This window comes from Adiantum capillus-veneris, chromosome 20 (genome assembly GCF_014529385.1).
Source record: "Adiantum capillus-veneris isolate H3 chromosome 20, ASM1452938v2, whole genome shotgun sequence".
Lineage (NCBI taxonomy): Eukaryota > Viridiplantae > Streptophyta > Polypodiopsida > Polypodiales > Pteridaceae > Adiantum > Adiantum capillus-veneris.
In genome coordinates, this window is record NC_140950.1 from 53,003,966 (window position 1) to 53,025,975 (window position 22,010).

The 22,010-nt window shown below is 40.3% G+C and overlaps 1 pseudogene; it reads right to left on the reverse strand.

Moving 5' to 3' along the window:
* Nucleotides 1-238: 238 nt before the first annotated feature.
* LOC147432514 (uncharacterized) lies at nt 239-1,327 on the reverse strand (annotated as a pseudogene).
* Between the last annotated feature and the right edge of the window lie 20,683 nt (nt 1,328-22,010).

The following is a 22,010-nucleotide window of genomic DNA, read 5'->3' on the forward strand; positions in this document are numbered from 1 at the left end:
ATACATTCCCCACTTATATAGATAAATCCGACTTAACTACCCAGTCACAAGACATTCAGCAGACTGCAAATGAAAGACAGTTACATCCGACTTAGCAAAATACAGCTCAGTAAATATCCGATAAGTCAAAATCCGACTTAGCTATTCAGAGTCAGTTTCTAACATGTGCCTCTCAACACATGGCACGTCCCGGTGGTAGATTTCGCAGAAATCTGACCCGGATCCACAGATCCCTTGATCAGGAATCCACCCTCTGCTGCACAGCTTCTTCCTTACTCTGGTCCTCAGTATTCACTTTATGATCCACCAACTCTGCTTCCTTTACTGCATCTGACTCTGCTGCATCAGCTTTTCCCATTTCCACCTCTTGTGCTATATCTGCAATCACAGTATCAATCTGCTCTTCTGCAACTTTCTCCTCAGCTACATCCTGCATCAAAAAACTATTAGTAAAATTCTCCTCTTTCTTTTCTGCCTCTGCAAGCTGCTGTCTCTGATTCTCTTCCATCTGCTGAACTTGTTGCTTCAAACAGTCTCTCTCCTTTTGCAATTCCTCCACTTCCTTCAACAATTGTGCTTCTACCTCATGCACTAACCCTGCCTTTATCACCTCATATGGATACTTAATGACAAATCTCATTCTCTCCTTGGTCTTTTGCCACATCTCCTGTGCAACCAAAGCTAACTGCTGCTTGAGGATAGACACTTCTCCTTCTTTCATTAATACTGCACTCAAGCTAATTTCCTCCTGTGCCAACATCTGTTGCTCTAGTACCTGCAAAGGTTCCAATCTCAACCTCTGTATCTCCACAGTGACCTGTAACTCTGCATTCCTCTTTGCCATGTCTTCCAACTCCAAAGCAACAGCTGCCTCCACTTTCTCAGTCCATTGCTTAAACTCCCCCAATGATCTCTTCACTTTTGCTAACTCCATCTTCTGTTTCCCCACTGTTTCCTCCATATCCTGCTCATACTTTACTTTCATCATAGCTATCTGCTCTTCAAACTCTTTCACCTGTGACACCTGTCCTTTAAACTCCATCAACTTTTCTGCATTCCTTTCAGCTTGCATACTCTAAACCTTCAGCATATTATTCTGCTGCCTCACAAATTCCTGCACCTGCTGCAACATCTGAACTACTTTATCACTGTCCAATTTCCCAGTATCTACTGATACTCCAGAGACTTCCTCAGCACTAAAGTCTAATCTGGAAAACACTCTGCTGACTGGTTCAGACTTCTTCCTCTTGTTGGATAATGTGAAAGCCTTACCAAGCTTTATTGGTGTTTCCTCTGCTTTTACCTGCATTGGTGAATCAACATCCATGGTGCCAAAATCTGCAAACTGCATTTTTGCTGTGATTTCTTCAAAGGCCTCTCCTGGAGTATATTTGGCTTTCACCAAATCCTCATAAGCCTCCATATGCTTAGCATTAAACTTCACAAATCCTATCTTTTCAGACTGCACCATGATAGGCTGCTCAATCAGAACTGGCTGCTGCTTCTCCTGCACCAGTTTTTCTGCTTTCACAAGCCACCTTGCTTCACCACTCTGTACTCTCTGTGCAAAAAAGAACAATGCTGACAAGTAACCACATAACCTACTATTTGCCTATGTCTTCCTTTTGTCTGAAGAATGAATCTCTGCTGCCAACTTTTCATACACCCAGTGAGCCCAGCTCACTTCTCCTCCTTGCTCTGCATAGCTCAATGGAGCAAAGTTTTCTTTTGACATATAGTCAAACTTCACAATAAAGCATAGCCTCTCCAAGTACCACTTAAGCTGCTCTCTCCTAGCATATGCCACATTCTTTAACATGTAATACTGCCTGCCTCCTTCTCTTGGACCAAACTCCTTTTTCAGTGCTTCCTCTGAACACTTTGGAATAGGTGTATTAGGATGCAAAGGCAGCTTGAACACCTCAGACACCAACTCCACACTGAGTATCACATGCGATGACACTCTCCCCTTAGTCTTCCTAAGTATTTCCAACTGAGACTTTGCATATACATTGTTTCTACATTCTTCCCAAGGCAGAATCGCAAACTCATACAATCCTACCTGCTGCAACCATATGGCGTTGCGCTCTGCCTGACAATCTATGTCAACTTTGAAGTCCATAAAAGGGTCCATTAATGCTTGCATCACCTTACCTTCTGACACAGGAGTCGGCGTTGGCGTTTCCTCTTCTGCAGAGTCACTGTTTTCGTCTGCACTGCTTACGTCAAGCCGCATTGGCAGAGCTTTGCTTCTCAAACGTCGCCCCGAACCTTCGGTCTGCTCCTCATCAGGCTGTGGTTGCATGACCACCAATTGATTTGCTTTCGGCATGGCAGGACTGAATAAGGCTTCTTCAAGCGAAAACCCGAATCCTCTGTGCTACTGCATGTGAACTGGACGTACTGAACTTTTGTTGCATGTATGATTATACTCGCTGCACCATGCACACATATCTCCACCCGGTATCCTTGAAGTGCTACGAAACTTCTTTTCAGCACGCTCCCCGAGGCTATTAATCGGGCCTAATAATTTCTTATTAAAAATTCCGACTTGGTCAGTTCCGACACAGGTACTCTTCCAACATCTGCAATGCTGAATCGGATGTGCACTTTGGAACTGCCTGCTTCCTCCAACCTGTGAATTATATGGGATACTATGAAAAGACCTCCTAAAATCCATGCAAGCCAGCATTTTGCCTTTTCCTTTTGCTGATTCTGAATCTCCTGGCTGTAGGGGTATTACAGTCATACAGGCTACACTTGGCCAGTCCAAATGAGGTGGCTTTCCCTGAAATTTCTTCAACCTGAAACCATTAACTGCCTTTTCCACTCTTGTACCAAACACATCAACTATGATGAATGTCCCTTGTCCTTTATCCTGCACAATCTGATATGGTCCCTGATATCTCAATGACAATTTACCAGGATGTGGTCCCAGCTTAGAGTTGTACAACATTACCCAATCTCCAACCTGAAAGATCTTGAACTTCACATTCTTGGTCACCCATGCTTGTCTTCTTCTTTGTATGACTTCAGTAATGTAAGAGCTTACCAACCTATCCTCCTCCAGCTGCATCAGATATTTGTTCCTGTGTAGTACTGACAACTTTGGAGACTGCTTCTCTGCTGAGACTCTTAAACTTGGTACCACAAACTCCATAGACACCATAGCTTCCAGCCCATACACCATCTTGAATGGTGTCATACCAGTAGTGACTTTGAAAGCTGTTCTGAAGGACCATAAGGCAGAATCCAACTTATCATCCCAATCCTTCTGATTCTCTGTCACGATCTTTTTCAAAATCCTTATCAGTGTTTTGTTGGAGCTCTCAGCCTAACCATTAGCCTGTGGATGATATGCTATAGACTTCTTGTGCATAATCATATGTGTCCTTGTTAGCTCTGAAATTACTTCATTCAGAAAATGAGTTCCTCTGTCACTTACCAGCTCCACTGGACACCCAAACCTGGTCATAATGTTATGATAAAGAAATCTGGCCACACTTGAAGCTTTATTACCCTTCAATGCTACTGCTTCTACCCACTTAGTGCAATAGTCTGTAGCCACTAAAATGTATCTGCATCCCCTCTTGGAAGTTGGTTTAACAGGTCCTACAAAGTCCAAACCCCACTTTTGAAAAGGTTCCAAAGGCAAAATAGGATGATCCCCCATCCTATCCCTGTTTGAATCAGGTTGACCTGTTTTCTGACAAATTACACATCTTTTGGCATAATCATGTGCATCCTTTAAAACTGTGGGCCACCATAATCCAGCCTGCAAAATCTTCTTCCCTGTAATATCTCCAGAGAAATGCCCTCCTACTGTGCCTGAATGTGCTTCCTACAAGACTGCACTTTGCTCAAATTCTGGCACACATCTTCTTATCACTTGATCAATTCCTTTCTTATATAGTGCCCCTGCAATAACTAAATAGGGTCTGGTTTTCAGTGCAAATTTTCTTCTCTGATCAGCATTGAACTCCCTTGGTATAGTTCCATCAGTCAAAAACATCAGCAACTGATCATACCAAGAATCAGTCACAGCAGTCTGCACATCAAACAGCTGAGCATCAGGAAGTGCATCATCTACCCCAGTAGGTGCTTCACCTGTTTCAATCCTGCTTAGATAATCTGCAATTACATGCTCCTTCCCAGGAGTATGCTCAATCTGAAAGTCAAACTCCTGCAACAACAACATCCATCTTGCAAGCCTTCCAGTAAGAAGTGGCTTCTTGATCAAATACAACAAGGCCTGATGATCAACATGAAAAACTATCTTGTTCCCCAACAAGTAATGCATGAACTTATTCAATGCATATACCATCCCTAAAGCTTCTCTTTCTGTCACAGGATAGTTTCTTTCTGCACCTGTGAGAACCCTACTTGCATAATACACAGGTCTGAACCATCCCTTCTCCTTCTCCTGCATCAGTACAGCTCCTATTGCTATATCCGAGGCATCAACAAACACATGAAAAGGCAATGACCAATCAGGTGGCTGCAAAATTGGTGCTACTGATATCATTTTCTTCAACATCTGAAATGATTTCTGTTGAGGCTCATCCCATACAAATGCCACATCCTTCTTTGTTAATTGAGTTAATGGCAAGCATACATTAGACAAATACCTCAAATATCTGGAGTGCCACTTTGTCTGTCCAACAAACCTCATTAATTCTTTAATATTGGTAGGAACTGGTGCTGCTTGAATGGCTTCTATTTTCTTGACATCTATGGCCATTCCTGCTTTTGACACCACATGTCCTAAAAGTATTCCACTCCTCACAGCAATTACACTTTTATAAGGGTTCAGAGCCATCCTGAATTGTCTGCATCTTTCAAAACAGAGCTTCAGATGTAGCAGATGTTTATCCTTCTTTCCAAACACTGAGAAATCATCCACAAAGACTCTCATAAAGTCCTGTAAGTAAGGTTCAAACACCTTATGAGCAACAAAATTAAATGAAGGTGGTCCATTGGTTAACCCAAAACTCATCACTGTGTAGGCAAAGGCTCCCCATTCAGTTATAAAAGCTGTTTTATACTGATCCGACTCAGCAACACTAATCTAATTATAGCCAGAAAAACCATCCAAAAAGCTGTACATTTCATAACCAGCTAATGCATCCAACACAGCATCACAAAATAGCATAGGAAAGGGATCAGTAATGGTTGCTGCATTCAATTTTCTATAATCCACACATACTCTTAAGGCTCCATTTTTCTTTGGCACAACCAGCATAGGAGACAACCATGATACTTCATGTACAGGTTTAATGAACCCTACTGCCAGGAGCTTATCAAGCTCCTCCTTCACCTGTTTGGCAAAGTTAGGATTCATTCTATATCTTTGCTGCACAATTGGTTTTGCACCCTCTTTCAAATTAATCCTATGCTGATGTAGTGCTGGGTCAATGCCTCTCACCTGAGAATAATCCCAAGCAAACACATCCTTATAATCAACCAATAATTGCAACAGCTGTGCCAGAAATTCCTCTTGAATGTGTGCACTCACTTTGACCATTCTTGGTTCTACCTCTGTTCCTAAATTCAACTCCTGAAGTTCATCCTTTTCTACCCTGCTAGATGCCCCAAACTTCTTTTCATAAATTTTCTCAGCCATATCCCTGGCCTCCTTTTCTTCCTGCTGAATCTGCTCCTTATCAGAGATAGCATATTTCTGGTCCACCAACTGTAACAGTTCCTTACCCTGCACTGTCTCTCCTGGTGCTAAACCTGTATCTGGCTCATCCTGTCCCTTACCTTGCTGTAACATGCTTTCCACATCTACTTCAAACACAGGTACAACAGTTGGATTGGCCTTCAAGAACTCTTCCTCTTGGTCATCTGTGACCTCATCAGCAAAATTAATAGTCTAAGCAAACAGTGGTTTCTCACTTAATGGAACCATCTTCCTTCCCCTCATAGGTATGGTTACTTTCTTCTTCCCTTTCTTCAATATGACAACATTTTCTCCCCAGTCCTGTCTTACTTTAGCCAATCTGAACCAAGGTCTTCCTAACAGCATTTCATATGCAGCTGCTGAGTCTGACATTCTGAGTACAACAAAATTAACAAAAAAGGATAATCCTGACACCTGAATTTCCTGTGCTTTGAGAATTCCCAAAGGTTGTACCCTAGATTGGTCTGCCATTTTCACCTGAAAAGGTGCTGGAGCCAGAGCTCCCAACTCCATTCTTTTGTACACTGCCTCTAGTAAAATATTCACCCCAGAGCCTCCATCCAATAACACATCATCAAAATTTTCTCCAAGAAAGTGTACTTTAATAACTGGTACCACAAAGTCCACATCTGTTGGATTAATTCTATTTGCTACTGCTGGAGACAACTGCCTGTCCATTGTGCCAAGTCCATTCAGGTTCTGCAGCTTTCTGAACAATCTGTCTTTGAAAGCTGGAACGAATTGCAACAACTGATCCAAAGATAATTGAAGAGGTGAGCTAATAAGTATTTCAAACCAGTCCTTATCCTGTTTATTCTCCACCTCCTTACTCCCATTATTCTGCTCTTGCTTCTCATTTGGGTCATCCTCAACATCCACCTGCTTTGCCTGGTGTTTAGCAATCCTTTTTGTAACCTGATCTCTTACCCCTTTTTGCTACTTCCAATCCAAAGGTGCTTTATCCTTAGACCTAGTCACTGCTAGAACTTCAACATGACCCTCCTGCACACATTGGTTACAGTCACAAGCCCATTGATGTTCCTCTTCATTCCCTTGCTGCTCCTGTTCTTGGTCAGTATCTTGAATCTGCTCATCCTGAGAAAACACATCAAACAAGATTACATTTGCCTGAGCTGCTGGCTGATTTTGCTGTTGCTGCTATTGCTGTTGCTGCTGTTGCTGATTTCCAGGTTGATTGGGCTGATTATATCTCACAATGGGCATTCCCCTTTCTTCCCTATGCTTCACCCATAAAGCACAATTGGGACCTACCTAGTGATCTGGTACACCACAGTACACATAGGGTCTCCTATTATTATTGTTCTCCTGCTCTCTCCAAGGAGGTCTAGGAGGTCTTGCCCTCTGAAATGGTGGTCTTCCCCTAAATGGTACTGCTTGATTGGCTCCAACTTCTGGTCTTCCTCTTCCTATGTTAGGTGCTGTCTGCCCTCTATTCTTTGGATAGTACCAACAGCTAGCAGTGTTATGTCCATCCCTTTCACAAATGTGACAATACACTTTTTCTTTAGGTGCTACAACAGAATAACCAAACTTTTTAAGTTTGCCTACCAAATCTTGCTCAATGCTCTGCTTTTGCTTGACTTTCTTCTTCTTACTGCTCTGTTTCTTCTTTCTTTTTTCTGTTTCCTCATCACTGTCTGATGGTGAGTCTGAATCTGAGTTCCCACTGGAATCTGTGTCTTCAGATGCTTCTTCTGAATCTGAGTCATTTTCTTCTTTTCCTTTTGCCTTGGTCATGCCAAGTCTCTTCTCCACCCTTGCAGCAGCAGTAACAAGGTCATCCAGACCTCCAACAATATCAATGCTAGCTACTGCTCCCTTTAAGCTGCTTCTCAATCCTTTCAAAAAATAACCTGCTAACATTTCATTAGTGGGTCTTTCATTCCCCTGCAATCTTTCTACTAAAATTCTGAACTTCTGTGCATAGTCTTCAACCAGCATCTTATTTTTCTTAATGTCTCTGAGTTTTCTCAGGACATCAGTCGGAGTCTTCTCCTTTCTAAATCTCTACAGAAATGCCTGCTTCAAAGCATTATAAGTAGCAAAATGTGCAATGCCATATTGGCTGAACCAACTCATGGCCTTTCCTTCCAATGTGGCAGCAAACTGTTCCATCTTAACTCCATCAGCATACATCACCTGATAGCCACTTGCCTGCCACTTAGTTTCAAACTGTGCCACATGACAGTCAGCATCTTCCTTACTCCCTGCTCTAAACTTGGCTGCCTTGACCTTTGGGTTGGGTGGTCGTTGAGCCATTGGAATGGGTTGTGGTGGTCTCCTAGGTCTTTGCTTGGTAGCCCCCTGAAGTGGGTCAAACTGGATCCTTCTCCTGGTGGTTCTTCCTACCAGGAATAAAGCTCCAATAAATTGCCTCACTCTCTCTTCTCCTGCTGCTCCTGATCCTACCCCTCCTTGGTCTACAGGTTGCTGCCCCTGAGCATCGGGTGATTGCTGATTGTCATGATCATAGTTAAATGGATCAATGTTTCCAGCCTGTGCTTGAGCCCTTGTGTAGTACACTCTTCCTACTCTCCTGTCTCCCTCTGACATACATCATTACTTGAAAATAAACGTTAACCCAGCGGATCGCCAAATGTGTTGTGGGTTAGGTCAAAACATGAACATCATACACAGCAAGAATAACCATCTACTCCACCATACTTCATCAACAACAATTCAGACACAGTAAACATAACTACTCAAAGAATATCAGAGTAAGCAGAGACAATACACTGAATAGTTGCTGCACTGCACCATCATCATCACATTCATATCAGAGAACAAATACATCATGCGCAGATACATTCCCCACTTATATAGATAAATCCGACTTAACTACCCAGTCACAAGACATTCAGCAGACTGCAACTGAAAGACAGTTACATCCGACTTAGCAAAATACAGCTCAGTAAATATCCGATAAGTCAAAATCCGACTTAGCTATTCAGAGTCAGTTTCTAACATGTGCCTCTCAACAGTTTTACATGGGGGTTTTGTTCCAAGATCACCACTTGTCCAAGCTAACTCTATTGAAACATAGAGAGAAGCAAAGGTCCACCACTTGTCCAAGCTAGTCTCCATTGAAACAAGGAGAGAAGCAAGCTCCATCATTTCTCCAAGATAGGCTAGCATGGATAAGTGCGCCTTGAAACCAACCTTCCTATGAGGCAATAGAGCATATGCTACATATTTTATGTATGCCCCATGCCTCAAATTAAGAAGTGGACCTTGCTTGAATGTCACATGCAATAAATTAAGGAAATATAGCCAAGTGGATTGTATTCCTCAATGGATCCTTGCTTTCACAAGTTGTGAACCTTGAGTCACTTTTACATTAACTTGGACAAGTGGTGGACCTAGAAACCAAGATCTCCATGTTGAGATAAGTTGTAGGTAGGACAGTAGAACATAGACAACGATAATGGATGCAATATACTCGTCTCCTAATAATCCAATTGATTGAAACCATGGTATTTTAATTGTTTTCATTGTGTATTGTATGTGCATAAAGTGGAATGAGACCTTAAGAAAACTCAAATTTTTGACAAAATCTCTATATTTTGTACATGATATATTGAAAGTTGTCCAACCTGGGAATTGGGATTTTCCCACTTTACCTAATATGGTCTTCTATTTTTATATTAGGTTTCTTAGGGTCGAGCTTCAAGTTGTATAACAAGACCAACTCTCCTTTCTTGAATTTTCAAACCTTCAACTTACTATCATGCCAAAATTTCCTTCTTTGCTGGACCAATTCCTATTCCAACATTGAGCTCTATCTTATCTCATCTAGCTTCAATAACTCATCTATCCCATTTTTTAGAGTTGAATTAAAATCCATGTCATATTTGATACCATCCTGAGCTTGTGAGTTGTGTAGTCCCACAATGCCGTCTGAAGCTTCTTATCCCAGTTATGCGGTTCCTTCTGGACAATTTTAGTCAAAATGTTCTTGTTTGTTTTGTTACTACTTTCAGCTTGTCCATATAGTAAGGTGTTGATTTTTTATGCTTGATTGAAAAGATTTTAGCTAGGATTTGAATTGTTTCATTGATGAAGTGAGTTCCTAGTCTCAAACTATCTCGATCGAACGACCGAATTGGCAAACTATATGTTCATACAACAAACCTTGTTGTTGACTTTGCACTATTGTTGGGCAATGCTTTGGCATCTACCCATTTAGTAACATAGCATGTGGCCCATCACAATATATCTATTTTTCCTTGGGGCGACCTTCTTGAATGGACCCATAAAGTTCACACCCCACTTCAAACAATACTCCCAAATGATTGATGTGTTTAAGGATTTTCTATTACGTTTAAGAATGGACTTTGTTTCATTATTTATTTCAAACTCATGGAAGGGTAGTTTTATTTGATGGTGAAAGCTTTCCAATGGAAACATATTGCTTTTATCCAATTTATTGGTTTTTTGGATCTTGGCTTGACTCCATTTTCATCATTCTGGTAGTTTTATGTCATAAAATACCTACGTTAGTAAAGCGTTATGAGAAAGATGAGACTATAGGTTGGAGATGGTGATGTTTACTAGAATTTAATCTTAATTTTTCATTACTTTTGATTGGTTCTTACTTTGGCTGAATATGGAGAGGCTAGCCTGTGATGCTAAAGACCTGTTTAAGCTTTGACCTAAAACTCTTGGTTGTGTTCCAAAATCTCCTTAAATAATCCTTGATTTAGTAAAGGATGTTTGATAAGATTTTATAGGGAAATTAGCTTGGTTCATACCTTGCTAGCCTAGTTTTCTCCCCATTAATTTTGGTTTCCTTGAATTAAACGGAAGGGAACCAAGCTAGCAAGGTATGACACAAGCTAATTTAGTAAAGGATGTTTGCTTAGATTTTTGAATACCAGTCTTGACATTTATGACTTTCTCGTGCTTGCATGTTGGCCCCACTTAACCTGGTTAGATTGAAGTTTTCCCTTTCCTACCTTGAGACTCCCAGTTTGACTAATCTTAATACTTTAAAAACTTTGGGTTTTGATTAGTCTACTGACACTAGTATTTTAAATCTACATAGTTGGATTATTATGGGTTTTAGCTCTTGGCCTGGAACACCATAGCAATACTAAGGCTTTTTGAGCTTTTATTGATGATTGGTTGGGTACTAGTTTACTAGCTGAAAATTGTTTCTTTTACTTATGATTCTTTACTTAGAGAAGTCTATTTTTCTCAACTTGAAATTTTCTCCCATCTAGCTATTGTATCTTAATCTCATCTAGTGAATTTGGCTGGTTGTGAATCCTTAAATTCTTGGGATGCTGTGCATTACTTTTTAGAAGAAGAAAGTGAAAGAATTGGAAACATGATATTGTTGTGACTACATGGATTGCCCATGGAATTTATGGAAGGGTCTTCCTCTCAGGTGGAATCCTTGATACACCAATGTAAAAATGTTGTTACATTTCTTTGTGGCTATGATGTACTATAGTGCTACTAAAGAGCAGTTTCTAAAGTAGTATGTACCTAGTGTTGTTCTTGTTTACAGAAAGAATTTACCTAAGGTCTCCTATTGATGGCTGGCTTGAGTACTTGTTTTTAACTAAACTAGCTTTGATTTGTTGGTTCTGAGATATTTAGTTATGGTAGTATTCTCTTATAAATTTGTCGTTTTGGTTTCAACTTTCTATAAATGGAAAGCCTTGCATAAATAGGGCCTATGAATTTCATGAGTTTCTAACATAATTTTTCTCTTTCATAACTAATCTTAATACAAAGTATGATGCCTAGAGGAAATCTCAATAAGAATGGCTTATTAGTCACTATTTTTTGTTATAAAGGATTAGTAGACGGACCTTGAAACTTTATTATTGGGAGTACTTGTTGATTCATTTACATTAGATGGGTTGTATTATCCTCCTATGTTTGTCTAGCTTTGATGATGGTCCCTTGGACGGAAGTCTCACTTAGCTAGGCTACCTTGCAATTTGATCATAAACTTATAAGTTTTTTACAAATTCTATATAGAGTTTTGTGAATATTAATTTCTAAACTTCTAAAATTAATTTACAACATAAATTGGCCACTTAAGTCCAAGGAAAATATAAAGAGAACAAGTGAAATTGGTTAAGTGCTAATGGAACAACCCGGTCAAGGCTTTGGCCTAGAAGGGTAAAGTCCATAAAAGAGAAAGGGTAATTGCTAACTAGTTATCGCAGTCATAGGTTAATGCAAGGAAGGAAAATTGTATCATGTGCAGCCTTGATCAAAGGTACATGACAAAGGAGATGATCAAGAGTAATTATAGGAATCTAAAGATAGAAAGTAATCATGCTAAGCTCAAGTCATTAGAATAACTCTTTAGAATCCAATTATGAGGTCTAGAAAGTCTTAGGATGGAATTCTAACTTGCCACAAAATGTCTAAATTTAGCAGGTCTAAATTTAGTAGGTTTTGGGAGCAGCTTGATGGCACCTCCAAAGCATTGAGCTAAGGTTTTACAAAAGAGGTGAAATTCTCAAATCCCAAAGGTTGAGTTTTATCCTAATTTAGTAAATCCTAAATTAGTAGGTAGGCTGCAGCCTCGGGTCAGCTTCATAAGCCTCCAAGGTTTGTGCAAAGCTCTTGGAGCCAACTTAATTAATTAAAAGATAAGATTATGATTTTAATTAAATAAAAGAGAAAAGATAAAAACCAAGGTTAGATAAGCCCTTCATTTAGTAAATTTACTCTAGTCTTTGTTTACTAAGCTTGAATAGGCCACATGTCCAAGGTAGCACATTCTTGCTTTGTGTGAAACAAGTATGTGTGGTTGTGTGTGGTATCTCCACTTGCCAAGATGAGTCCCAAGGGGGAAGGGGGTAGGGGGGGGATCTAGCATGCAAGGCAAGAGGGACAAGTGTTGGAGCATGCTTGAGTTGCATTAGGAGGTGTTTGCACATCATTGGTCAAGTGTGAAGCATTATAAGTTAAGACTAGTTGCACTCTTACATAGCTATATAAGAGAGGGGTCGTTGAATTTTTGAGACTCTTTATCCTCTCTCACACTCTCTCAAGCTCTCAAGATTGGTAAAGAAATCTAGCTCGCTCGCTCTCTCTCTCTCTCCCTCTCTCTCATGGGAGCTCTAGAGATGGACTCTATGCTCAAGATCTTGTCTATGGATGCAAATCCAAGCCAATGAAATCTCCTCTTCTCCATCTCTACCATGCTATTTTGTGTATGTTTAAAGGGTTTTTAGTGTGTATTTATGTAAAGAAATCAACGCAACATAGCCTATGTTCTCCTTACTATCTCTCCCTCTTAAGTAAAACTCTCTTCTTTCATAGTTAGTAATTCTTGCTGAATCTAAAAGTAAGTATTAGATTGTCTGACACTGAGTCTTGGATACAAATTCCTATTTTGAATCCACCCTATGGCAGGACCTTGTTATGAACCTATGTTTGGAAAACAATATTTATCACTAAATGGAGAGCATTCTGCTCTATTTGGTTTATATAGTGCTCCAACTATATTTCAAAGATGAATCATTGGAATATTCAATGAGTTCTTGCATAAGTTTATGAAAATCTTCATGGATGACTTCACCATATATTCATATGAAGAAATGTATGTCCTATTTTTGAGAATGGTATTTGAGAGATGCAGAGAAAAGAGGATTTTCATGAACCTCTTTAAATCAGTATTCATGGTATAGAAGGGATAGTTTTTAGATTATGTTGTCTCAAGAAATGATATTGAGATGTATGAAGACAAGATCTAAAGTGTCCACTAGGACAAAGCCCACCAATGTGTTTGAAATTAGCTTTTTGTAGGGATATATTAACTTTTATTGGAGATTTATTCATATATTTGTAGCCAAGGATCTTCTGTTATATGAATTGACCTAGAATGGTGTTAAATTTATATGGTCCATTAAGTGAGAAAAAATCTATCAATCTTTGAAAGAGGCCATCAGTACAAAACAATTCATTTTTCAACCAAACTAAAATGTCATTTTCCATGTGCATGTTGATTCCTCTAGAATGGTGATAGGTGTTATCCTAACATATGGATGCGCCAATTATTTAATATACTTTTCCAACCTCAAATTTAGACACTAATTGCTAGGAAAGTTATTCTACAATCAGCTTTTGTTAAAAAATTATAAGTTTTGGATAATGAAGCATACATCACTGTCTTTGAGCTCTATGTACTCTTCCTTTTTCTTTGAATGCCCATATCTACCTCGTGGATTTTCCGTTTGAAGTGTTGTTTTCTTTAACATGTTCATAGGTTAAAGCTCTCCATAATATAGTAAGTTTAATCATGCAATGGTTCTCGAAATCTTATGCTACCAATCCTCTTGCTAATCAGCTCATACCTCAATATTTAAGGATAAAACCTACATTTTAGAATGGATATCGAGGCATCAATGCTAAGCTTCTAGGTGCATTCTAAACTGAAATTGGCTAGTTTAAATTTGTCCTACTGATAATAAGCATTTTTTTCAAGTGGTCAAAAAGTGTACTTGAGATCCTTGGCATGTGTGTTTAGGCTTTGTCTACTTGTCCTTTAAGTTTGTTTCAGTTTGGAGCTCGTTTTCTTGGTGAACTGTTAAGATATACTTGCCGATGTGATGATTGGCTTTTGTTGTTTAACATACAATTGAGTGTTGCATCAAGTGAGTTGGGATTGAGAATATTTTGCGAGAGATTGACAAACTCTTGTAGACTCCATGCACTAGTCATGTCAGCTATATCCCATAGATTGAAATTTATGCACGCGTTCTTGCTATGTCTACAATAAGATAGAGTGAGGCTTGGTAGCCCACCCATACAAGTATGCTTGCCACTACACAAGCCATGGGGAGGATAAAAGCATCCAAGGATATGAGAGTGATTCTAGAAGCACAAGAAGTTGCAAAAGAAGAGAAGCCTACAATTATAAAAGAGCCAACCTCTATCAAAGAGACTATGACTGATCCAAAGTAGAAAGAAGCAATGCACTCAAAGTATGATAGTATAACAAAGAACAACACATCAAAAATAGTGGATCAACCACCAAAGAAGAAGGTCACTTGCACCAAATGGGTTTACAAAGTCAAATACGTACAAGGGCATGGCTCAGCAAAAAAGTACATAGCAAGGTTCGTAGCATAAGGTTTTTCACAAATCTAAGGATTTGACGTTGTCGGGGGATATTTCTTCGAAACGTGAGCCGAGAAGGCACGGGGCCTGGCTATGAGAGATGTGAAAGAGAGAGAAAAATAGACACTGACACCTTTAGCAATCGCCCTAATCATCAATAAATAGAGTAAATCTTTAGGTACAACCTAATCGATAGCCAAGGCGGCCTGTTAGCAGCATCGTCAATTGGATTATCTGAAAACTAGGAGTTTAAGCTCCCTTAACAAGATTAAGCGGGCCATTAGCGGCTCCGCGACTTATCAAGTGCGGATGAATTTTGAGATCTATAGAGCCGGTCTCAGGCTACGTTTTGATATAAAAACTTTTCCGATCCGATACCGTTTGTGAAAGTTATAGCCAAAACAGTGAAATGCATTTTAGACTGGTCAAAATGAGTCCAAATTCAATTTTAAAAGAATATTTGGGATCTCTGTGACACTGTGAACACTTCTATCTGGTCAAAAGTAAAGTTGGACCCTAAAACTGGCCTAGAGACATCCTACGCGTAGTATGTTTATATGCTCAGAATTTAACAAAATTTGGTCTAGAGACTCCCCTTAAGTCTAGCAACACAATGGTATGCTCAGAATTTCATTTGGATTTAAAAATGGCCTTGAGACATCCTACGCGTAGGATGTCTTTTTGCTCAGAATGACTTGAAATTATCACCCCAGCTTCTCCTTGATGTGTTGATCACAGTGGTGTGCTCATAGGTTGGTTTGGAGTCCTAAATCAAGCTGGAGACATCCTACGGGTAGGATGTCTAACTGCTCAGATTTTGTCCAAACTTGATCCCAAGACTCTCCTAGTGCTCAACAACCCAATGATATGCTCAAAATTGAATTTGGATGCCAATAGGTCAAGATTTAGGCTGCAAGAGCTTCTAGTGCACTCCAAGAGTAGGATGTCTGACAATTCTTGTCTTTGCTTGGTAAATAGGTCAAACAAAGTCCAAAATCACTTTTGAAAAAAGTTCTGGAATCCTTGAGACACTTAGAACCTCCCTATATGGCCAAAGTAGAATTTTGACCACTTTATGACCCTGGAGACATCCTACGCATAGGATGTCTTTTTGCTCTGTTTCAGCTCAAACTTGCACTGTAGCTTCCCCTTGATGTGCTGATCTCACAGCTCTTTTTACTTTTTGATTCTGACACCTATAGGTTGGTCAAATGATCAAGAATCTATTCCAAAATCCTGATGTCTGTTCTGATGAATTTCTAAGTCAAATCAACTCCAAATTGGACCAAAATTGCCTAGGAGTCTTGCCTAAGGCTATATGACATCATGGTATGGTCACAGTAGAATTGCCTAGGAGGCTTGCCTAAGGCTATATGACAGCATGGTATGGTCACAATAGAATTTTGGTTTCAGAATTATGCAGTAGACATCCTACGCATAGGATGTCTTTTTGCTCAGAATGAACCCAAACTTGAACCAGAGACTCTCCTTAAGGTGCTGATCATTATGGTATGCTCAGAGGTTGATTTGGAGTGCTAAATCATGGTGAAGACATCCTACGCGTAGGATGTCTAAGTGCTTAGAAAATCCCCAAATTTGAGCCACAGCTTTCCCTTGATTTCAGCAACCCAATGGTATGCTTAGATTTGAGTTTGGATGTCAAAAGACCCCAAAACTAGCTATCCTTGCCTTTTTCAGTAAAAAATGCTAAAGTCTGCTTTGAACCCAATTTTCTCACCCAAATGAGCTGAAAACTCTCACATGCACTCAAAAAATCAAGTATAACATGCACATGAAGTCACCCTATGGTTTGGTCTCAAAATTAGGCCTTGGACACAATTTGGGTAGGATGTCTGGAAATTCTCGTCTTTTGGCTTTGATCTGTCAAAATTTGGTCAAATTTCCACTTTCTAGGTGAAAATAGGGCAAAACCTACCTTCTAAACACACTGGTAACCTCAGATTTTCAAAAAAATGCACAGATCACCCTGTAGACATCCTACGCGTAGGATGTCTACTGCTGATTTTTTCAGACTGAAGTGTCCCTGATGCTTCCCTATGCTCTCAGCAAGTGCAAGTATGCTTCACAATTGCAAAAACATGCAAAAATCACTTAATTTAAGCCTTTTCTGAAATTTTACGTTTTCAAACTCCGCCTTTTGACTTTTGGTCAACAAAAATAGGGAAAAACACCAAGTCAATACGTTACTAGGGTAAAACCTACCCTCTGAAGCCACTGGTGCAGTCAGAATTTTCAAATTTGTTCTCTAGAACCCCCTTGAGACATCCTACGCGTAGGATGTCTATGTTTACAGAATTGCAGGTTTTCTTCACAGAACCCTTGCAAATGCTCTTTTATATGCACAGCATCAGTCAGTCATACAAAAATATCCACAAAAGCTTGTTTAATGCATTTTTACCCTCAAAAGCACACTTTTTCAGTGATTTCAAATGCAATCAAGCACTTTAGCAAATAATTCAGTGCTGAATAGCTCTAGATCAGAATTGGATCACTTACCTAAATCTACTCCTACAAATCATATGGGTTTTTGCATCTATGAGTAGAAAAACGCTTCACTGTCACACACGGACTAGTAAACGCTTTTATCACCTCACAAATCACTCGACCACCAAAAACTACTTTAATCCATAGATCCTAACTAAACCTATCTAGTCGCAGACCCTCGGCAAGACACACGCTTCCTGGATATCCACTTGATCATGGAATATCCTCTTCCGGATCCACTTAAGAAAATCGCTTTCTTTAGCCGAAACTAAATCAAGCAACCATCACACGAGTGTTAGTAGGAAACCTACTTAGGTCCTTGTGTCCCCGGCATCGGCGCCAATGTTGGAGGGGTACGACTCACACACCCATGAAGTACATGCAAACACTACCTAGATCAACATAATGTCTATCAAGGACACAGATGACACAATAGGCACAAGGAGGAAATCTCTTTAGCTTGTCATGCTGAGACCATCCTACACATACAACACTCTGGAAGGCCAACTATACCACAATCAAGAACCTCACTGCTCTCAACTACAGAGGAAATCCATACACCGAGCGTGTTATTTTTCGAGCGAAATTGAAAAGAATTAATACACAAACTGCCTTATTAATAAAGCCATGCCATTATCCAAAGTTTAAGCAGCACAACAAAATGGTCAATCCGGAGAGGATTGAAAACTTCGACGCATGAAGGTGATTGCTGCTACGATTGTCATCATGCTGACTAGGGAGGCCATGATTGTATGTATGAGAAGAGTGAGCTCCAAGGCATGTTCACACCGCAAACCACGTCCTTGAAGATCAGCACATGGAGTTGCATCTCACGGAGTTGTCTAGGTGTGAACACTACCATGGGCTATTCTTGTTGTTGCTGCAACATTGCCGCTCCACCTCCTTGGTTCGTCTCTCTATACCCGCTGAGAAGCATTGTTGGGGGTGCATGTTAGAAGACTCGCACAAGAAAACCATGTTTTATATTAGAGCTGAGTTTTGCATACAATCAAGACATTTAGGGAGATATAAAGTGTTTATTTTTTGTCACATGGCCATGCTACTTTTTGAAATTCGAAACCCATTGGTTGCGATCTTCACTTCCCTTGAAAAAGGATTAAGAGCACATCTGCACAGCCGGGGTTGAACCCTAGCCTGCACACGTCAACCAAAACCCTGCTCTCAAACCTCAACTCTGCCAATTTTTGCAAAGTTGGAAAATCACTTCTTCTATCGACCGTCCGGTTGAGAACGTGCAGTTATTCAAGTGCATCTACTATGAAAGCATTTAAGAATGTAGTCCAATTTTGTTAACGTTTGGCTAGGGTAGAACTTCATCTGTGTGAATCCGCCTTAAGGACCTTCACTTTTTCTTTTTCATTCTTGTTCGTTAGTCGTCAGCTAATACTCACAAAATGCATGGTATTTGTAAGATTTCTAGAATAATGAGCATTGTCTCCTAAATATTTCTAATATCAAGGTAAAAAAACGGGACCATGCCACTAGAATGCAAAATTTAATAAATACCACCAATGCCCCTAGTAGTCTATGGGTCTAGGCTCTTAAACATGCAGGGTAGTAAGATAAATTAAATGCGCTTTAATATTTCTCTTTTCTCTCTCTCTCTCTCTCTCTCTCTCTCTCTCTCTCTCTCTCTCTCTCTCTCTCTGTCTCTCTCTCTCTCTTTCCATACATACATATATATTTATATTTATTCACACGTGAAGACTTGCATGATAGAACCTATTAGGGCTCTCAAGCCAGAAATCAAGGACTCGTTCCTGAGCAAGCGAGCATCAGTCACATGCGGTTGGAGTCTCCACTGATTAAGAGGGAATGGTTGTTCACTCTGGAGGAGGCAGGTGTAGTGGAGCTATAGGAGCTATAGCTCAGCCTACAATTAGGAAGGCCACTGGTAGAGTTACAGTGAACAAGGGACCCTTGGAGATCTTGGTTCAAAAACTGCTCTCTGAAGGGGAAAGCATCCATTCGAGCAATCTTCCAACTAGAATTTGAGCCTGCGAGAACATCTGCACCGGACAATCAGACTGGAGCTTGAGCCTTAGAATCCATGAGCATAAGATAAAGGAGGATCTAGCCTTCTTACTCTAAACTACATTCCCATTGAAAAAATCTTAGCTTTCATGTCAGTACAACTGAGTGAGGGCATACCATGGGGGAGAGAGAGAGAGAGAGAGAGAGAGAGAGAGAGAGAGAGAGAGAGAGAGAGAGAGAGAGAGAGAGAGAGAGAGAGAGAGAGAGAGAAGGGGACAACGAATGTGGGAGAAAAAAAAAACATGTGCTGAGATTATACTAGTCTAGCGATGGTAAGCAAAAGATTTTCCTTGAAGGAGTTGGGATGATGCAGTGCTGATGCAGGTGCTCCTCATAGTGTGGAGAGATGCTATGAAAAGCAAGGTAAAGCGGTGTGCACGACAGTGGCCAGGGCCCTCTCCATTTCTCTTAGTCTCTCTCATTCTCTCTCTTTAAAATCTTTATTTGGGCCTCAAGCTGCAGCAACTCCAAAGGGTTTGCATCGTTAATATTCTGGCAGGGCATAGCCCTAGTCCATACCGCATCAGCACAGGACATTTAGGGCAAGAGACATGAGCTATAAATTACTAATGACTGTGTCTTAATATTCTCCCTAATTATTAATGACTGCGCTTAACTATTCTCCAGGATCAATATAGGAGTTGTAGTGATAATTTCATCTTCCTCGGCCGCTGATCAGGTAGAGCCTGGGAGAGCCGGGGCTTACCTTCATGATCGCAGTTATTATTATGGGAACTCTGGAAGGTGTCGAAGTGTAGCGTGCTTATATCCAGGACGATCCCCTAACCAGTACCGCGCCGGAGCGAGAGGGTTAGGGGCGAGAATTTGGAATGTTCTCTCTTAGTGTGTATTAACCAATTAGTGAAAGGATTATAGTGTGGTTGCCTCTATATATCTGGGACGTGCCCCTAAACAGTACCGCGCCGACGCGGGAGGGTAAAGGGCAGTAAACTTCTCTCTTAGTGTGTGATAAACAATTAGTGAAAGCTTTGAAAGCATTGCAGTGTGCCTGTCTCTATATATCCGGGATGTGCCCCTAATTAGTACCGCGCCGACGCGGGAGGGTAAAGGGCAGGAAACATTCTCTCTTAGTGTGTAAGCAATTAGTGAAAAATTGAAAGGCGTAACCTTCTTTCTGCTCTTGAATGTGTATTTAGCTTTTAAATTTAGAATATAAGTGTAAAATTTAAAGAAAGTCTCTTACCTCATGAAGTTATCAGTGAAACAAACAAAACTAGCAGTGCCTTTGGAGCAGAGAAGCAAACCAAGCATTCAGTATCGCATCAGCGCAGGAAGGATAAGAATGAAAAACATGCAATCTTGCATCAAGCCGGTCATAGATAAGGGCTGATTTAGAGCAGGTCAAGGGTTGATTTACACCAGCTTTGGATGTGTCAAATTGGATGAGTAGCTAGAGTGCAAGCTAATTGAGAACATAGTTTGAAACTCAAAGTAAGACACATTGAGGGTACATCCACCAGTTATCAACATAAGTGGCTCCTTAGTACGTTGCTAGTCACTATGCTACACACTCTTTGACTAGCTTTACTTAGTTAGATCATGTGAGACCTAAATTTTATATGTAAGATAGGGGTATGATAGTTTTCTTTATTGATTGTCGTATAAGCGTAGAAAGGGGGGTCATATTCCCTAATATGAGTCGTATATAGGGGTTTTATCAAAGTTGTTCGCTTGCAGGTGGCGTCTCGTTTTGTATATAGAGTGAATCCCCCGGGTAGAGAGCGCACTTGAATGGGTACTAACCTCTAATGACAAACTAGCTAATCCACACTGGCAGCGATAGTCTACTGCAGATTGTCATTCCCTAGCCATCAAATTAGAGCTCCTACTGGGGAACAGGCCAAATGAAAGACGTCATAAGTCAATTGAAAGAAGTTTTACTACAAATGCAAATTGCCAGGGGAGTTTTGAATCAGAGGGTACAAGCTATTATTGAAGATCAAGCTACCACCAATAAGGGGCCTCCGACTCAAATGACAGTAGGAGAACAAGCAACTGCTCTCTGAAGACTATTTCAGCTAGTCAAAGTAACTAGAAAGATGATGCAGCAAGAGAACCAGACTGTCCTTAATTTTTTGGAGTTTGTATCGAATTCCCCAATCCTCCTGTATGCTTTACCAGCTAGAGAAGCTGAGCTGCCTAGGTTTTTCCCAGCACTGTATCCTCAACATCCAGAGCCAGTAGATCGGCTCACATACTATAATATTACTGATGATCTTTAGGATTGGTATGGGTGATCCAGTGTAGAATGGAAAACTTGGCAAACACTTCTCAATGATGCTCTTCAATTAAATGATCTTGGGGAACTAAAGGAGGAGATACAGAGGATTAAGCTGTGTATGTGACAATGGAAAATCCATCTTAGAGGTCTCACCAAGATCAGAAACCAGTTGTTGCAACTTACTCTGGAGTGCTCTAAAATCCCTAAAAAGGATGTTACGGCTAAACCAGGCATGGGACCACAGTACATGATTCTCTTTGAAGCTAGGATTAAAACAAATCAGCCTCTTCCAGAAGGATGGATCCATACAGCTTCGCATTGTCATAAATTGGCTAGAACTCGTCTAACAAAAGGAAAACACATGCTCTATGATCCCGACACCAAAACCTATCATCCTCTCACGCCTTATGAATC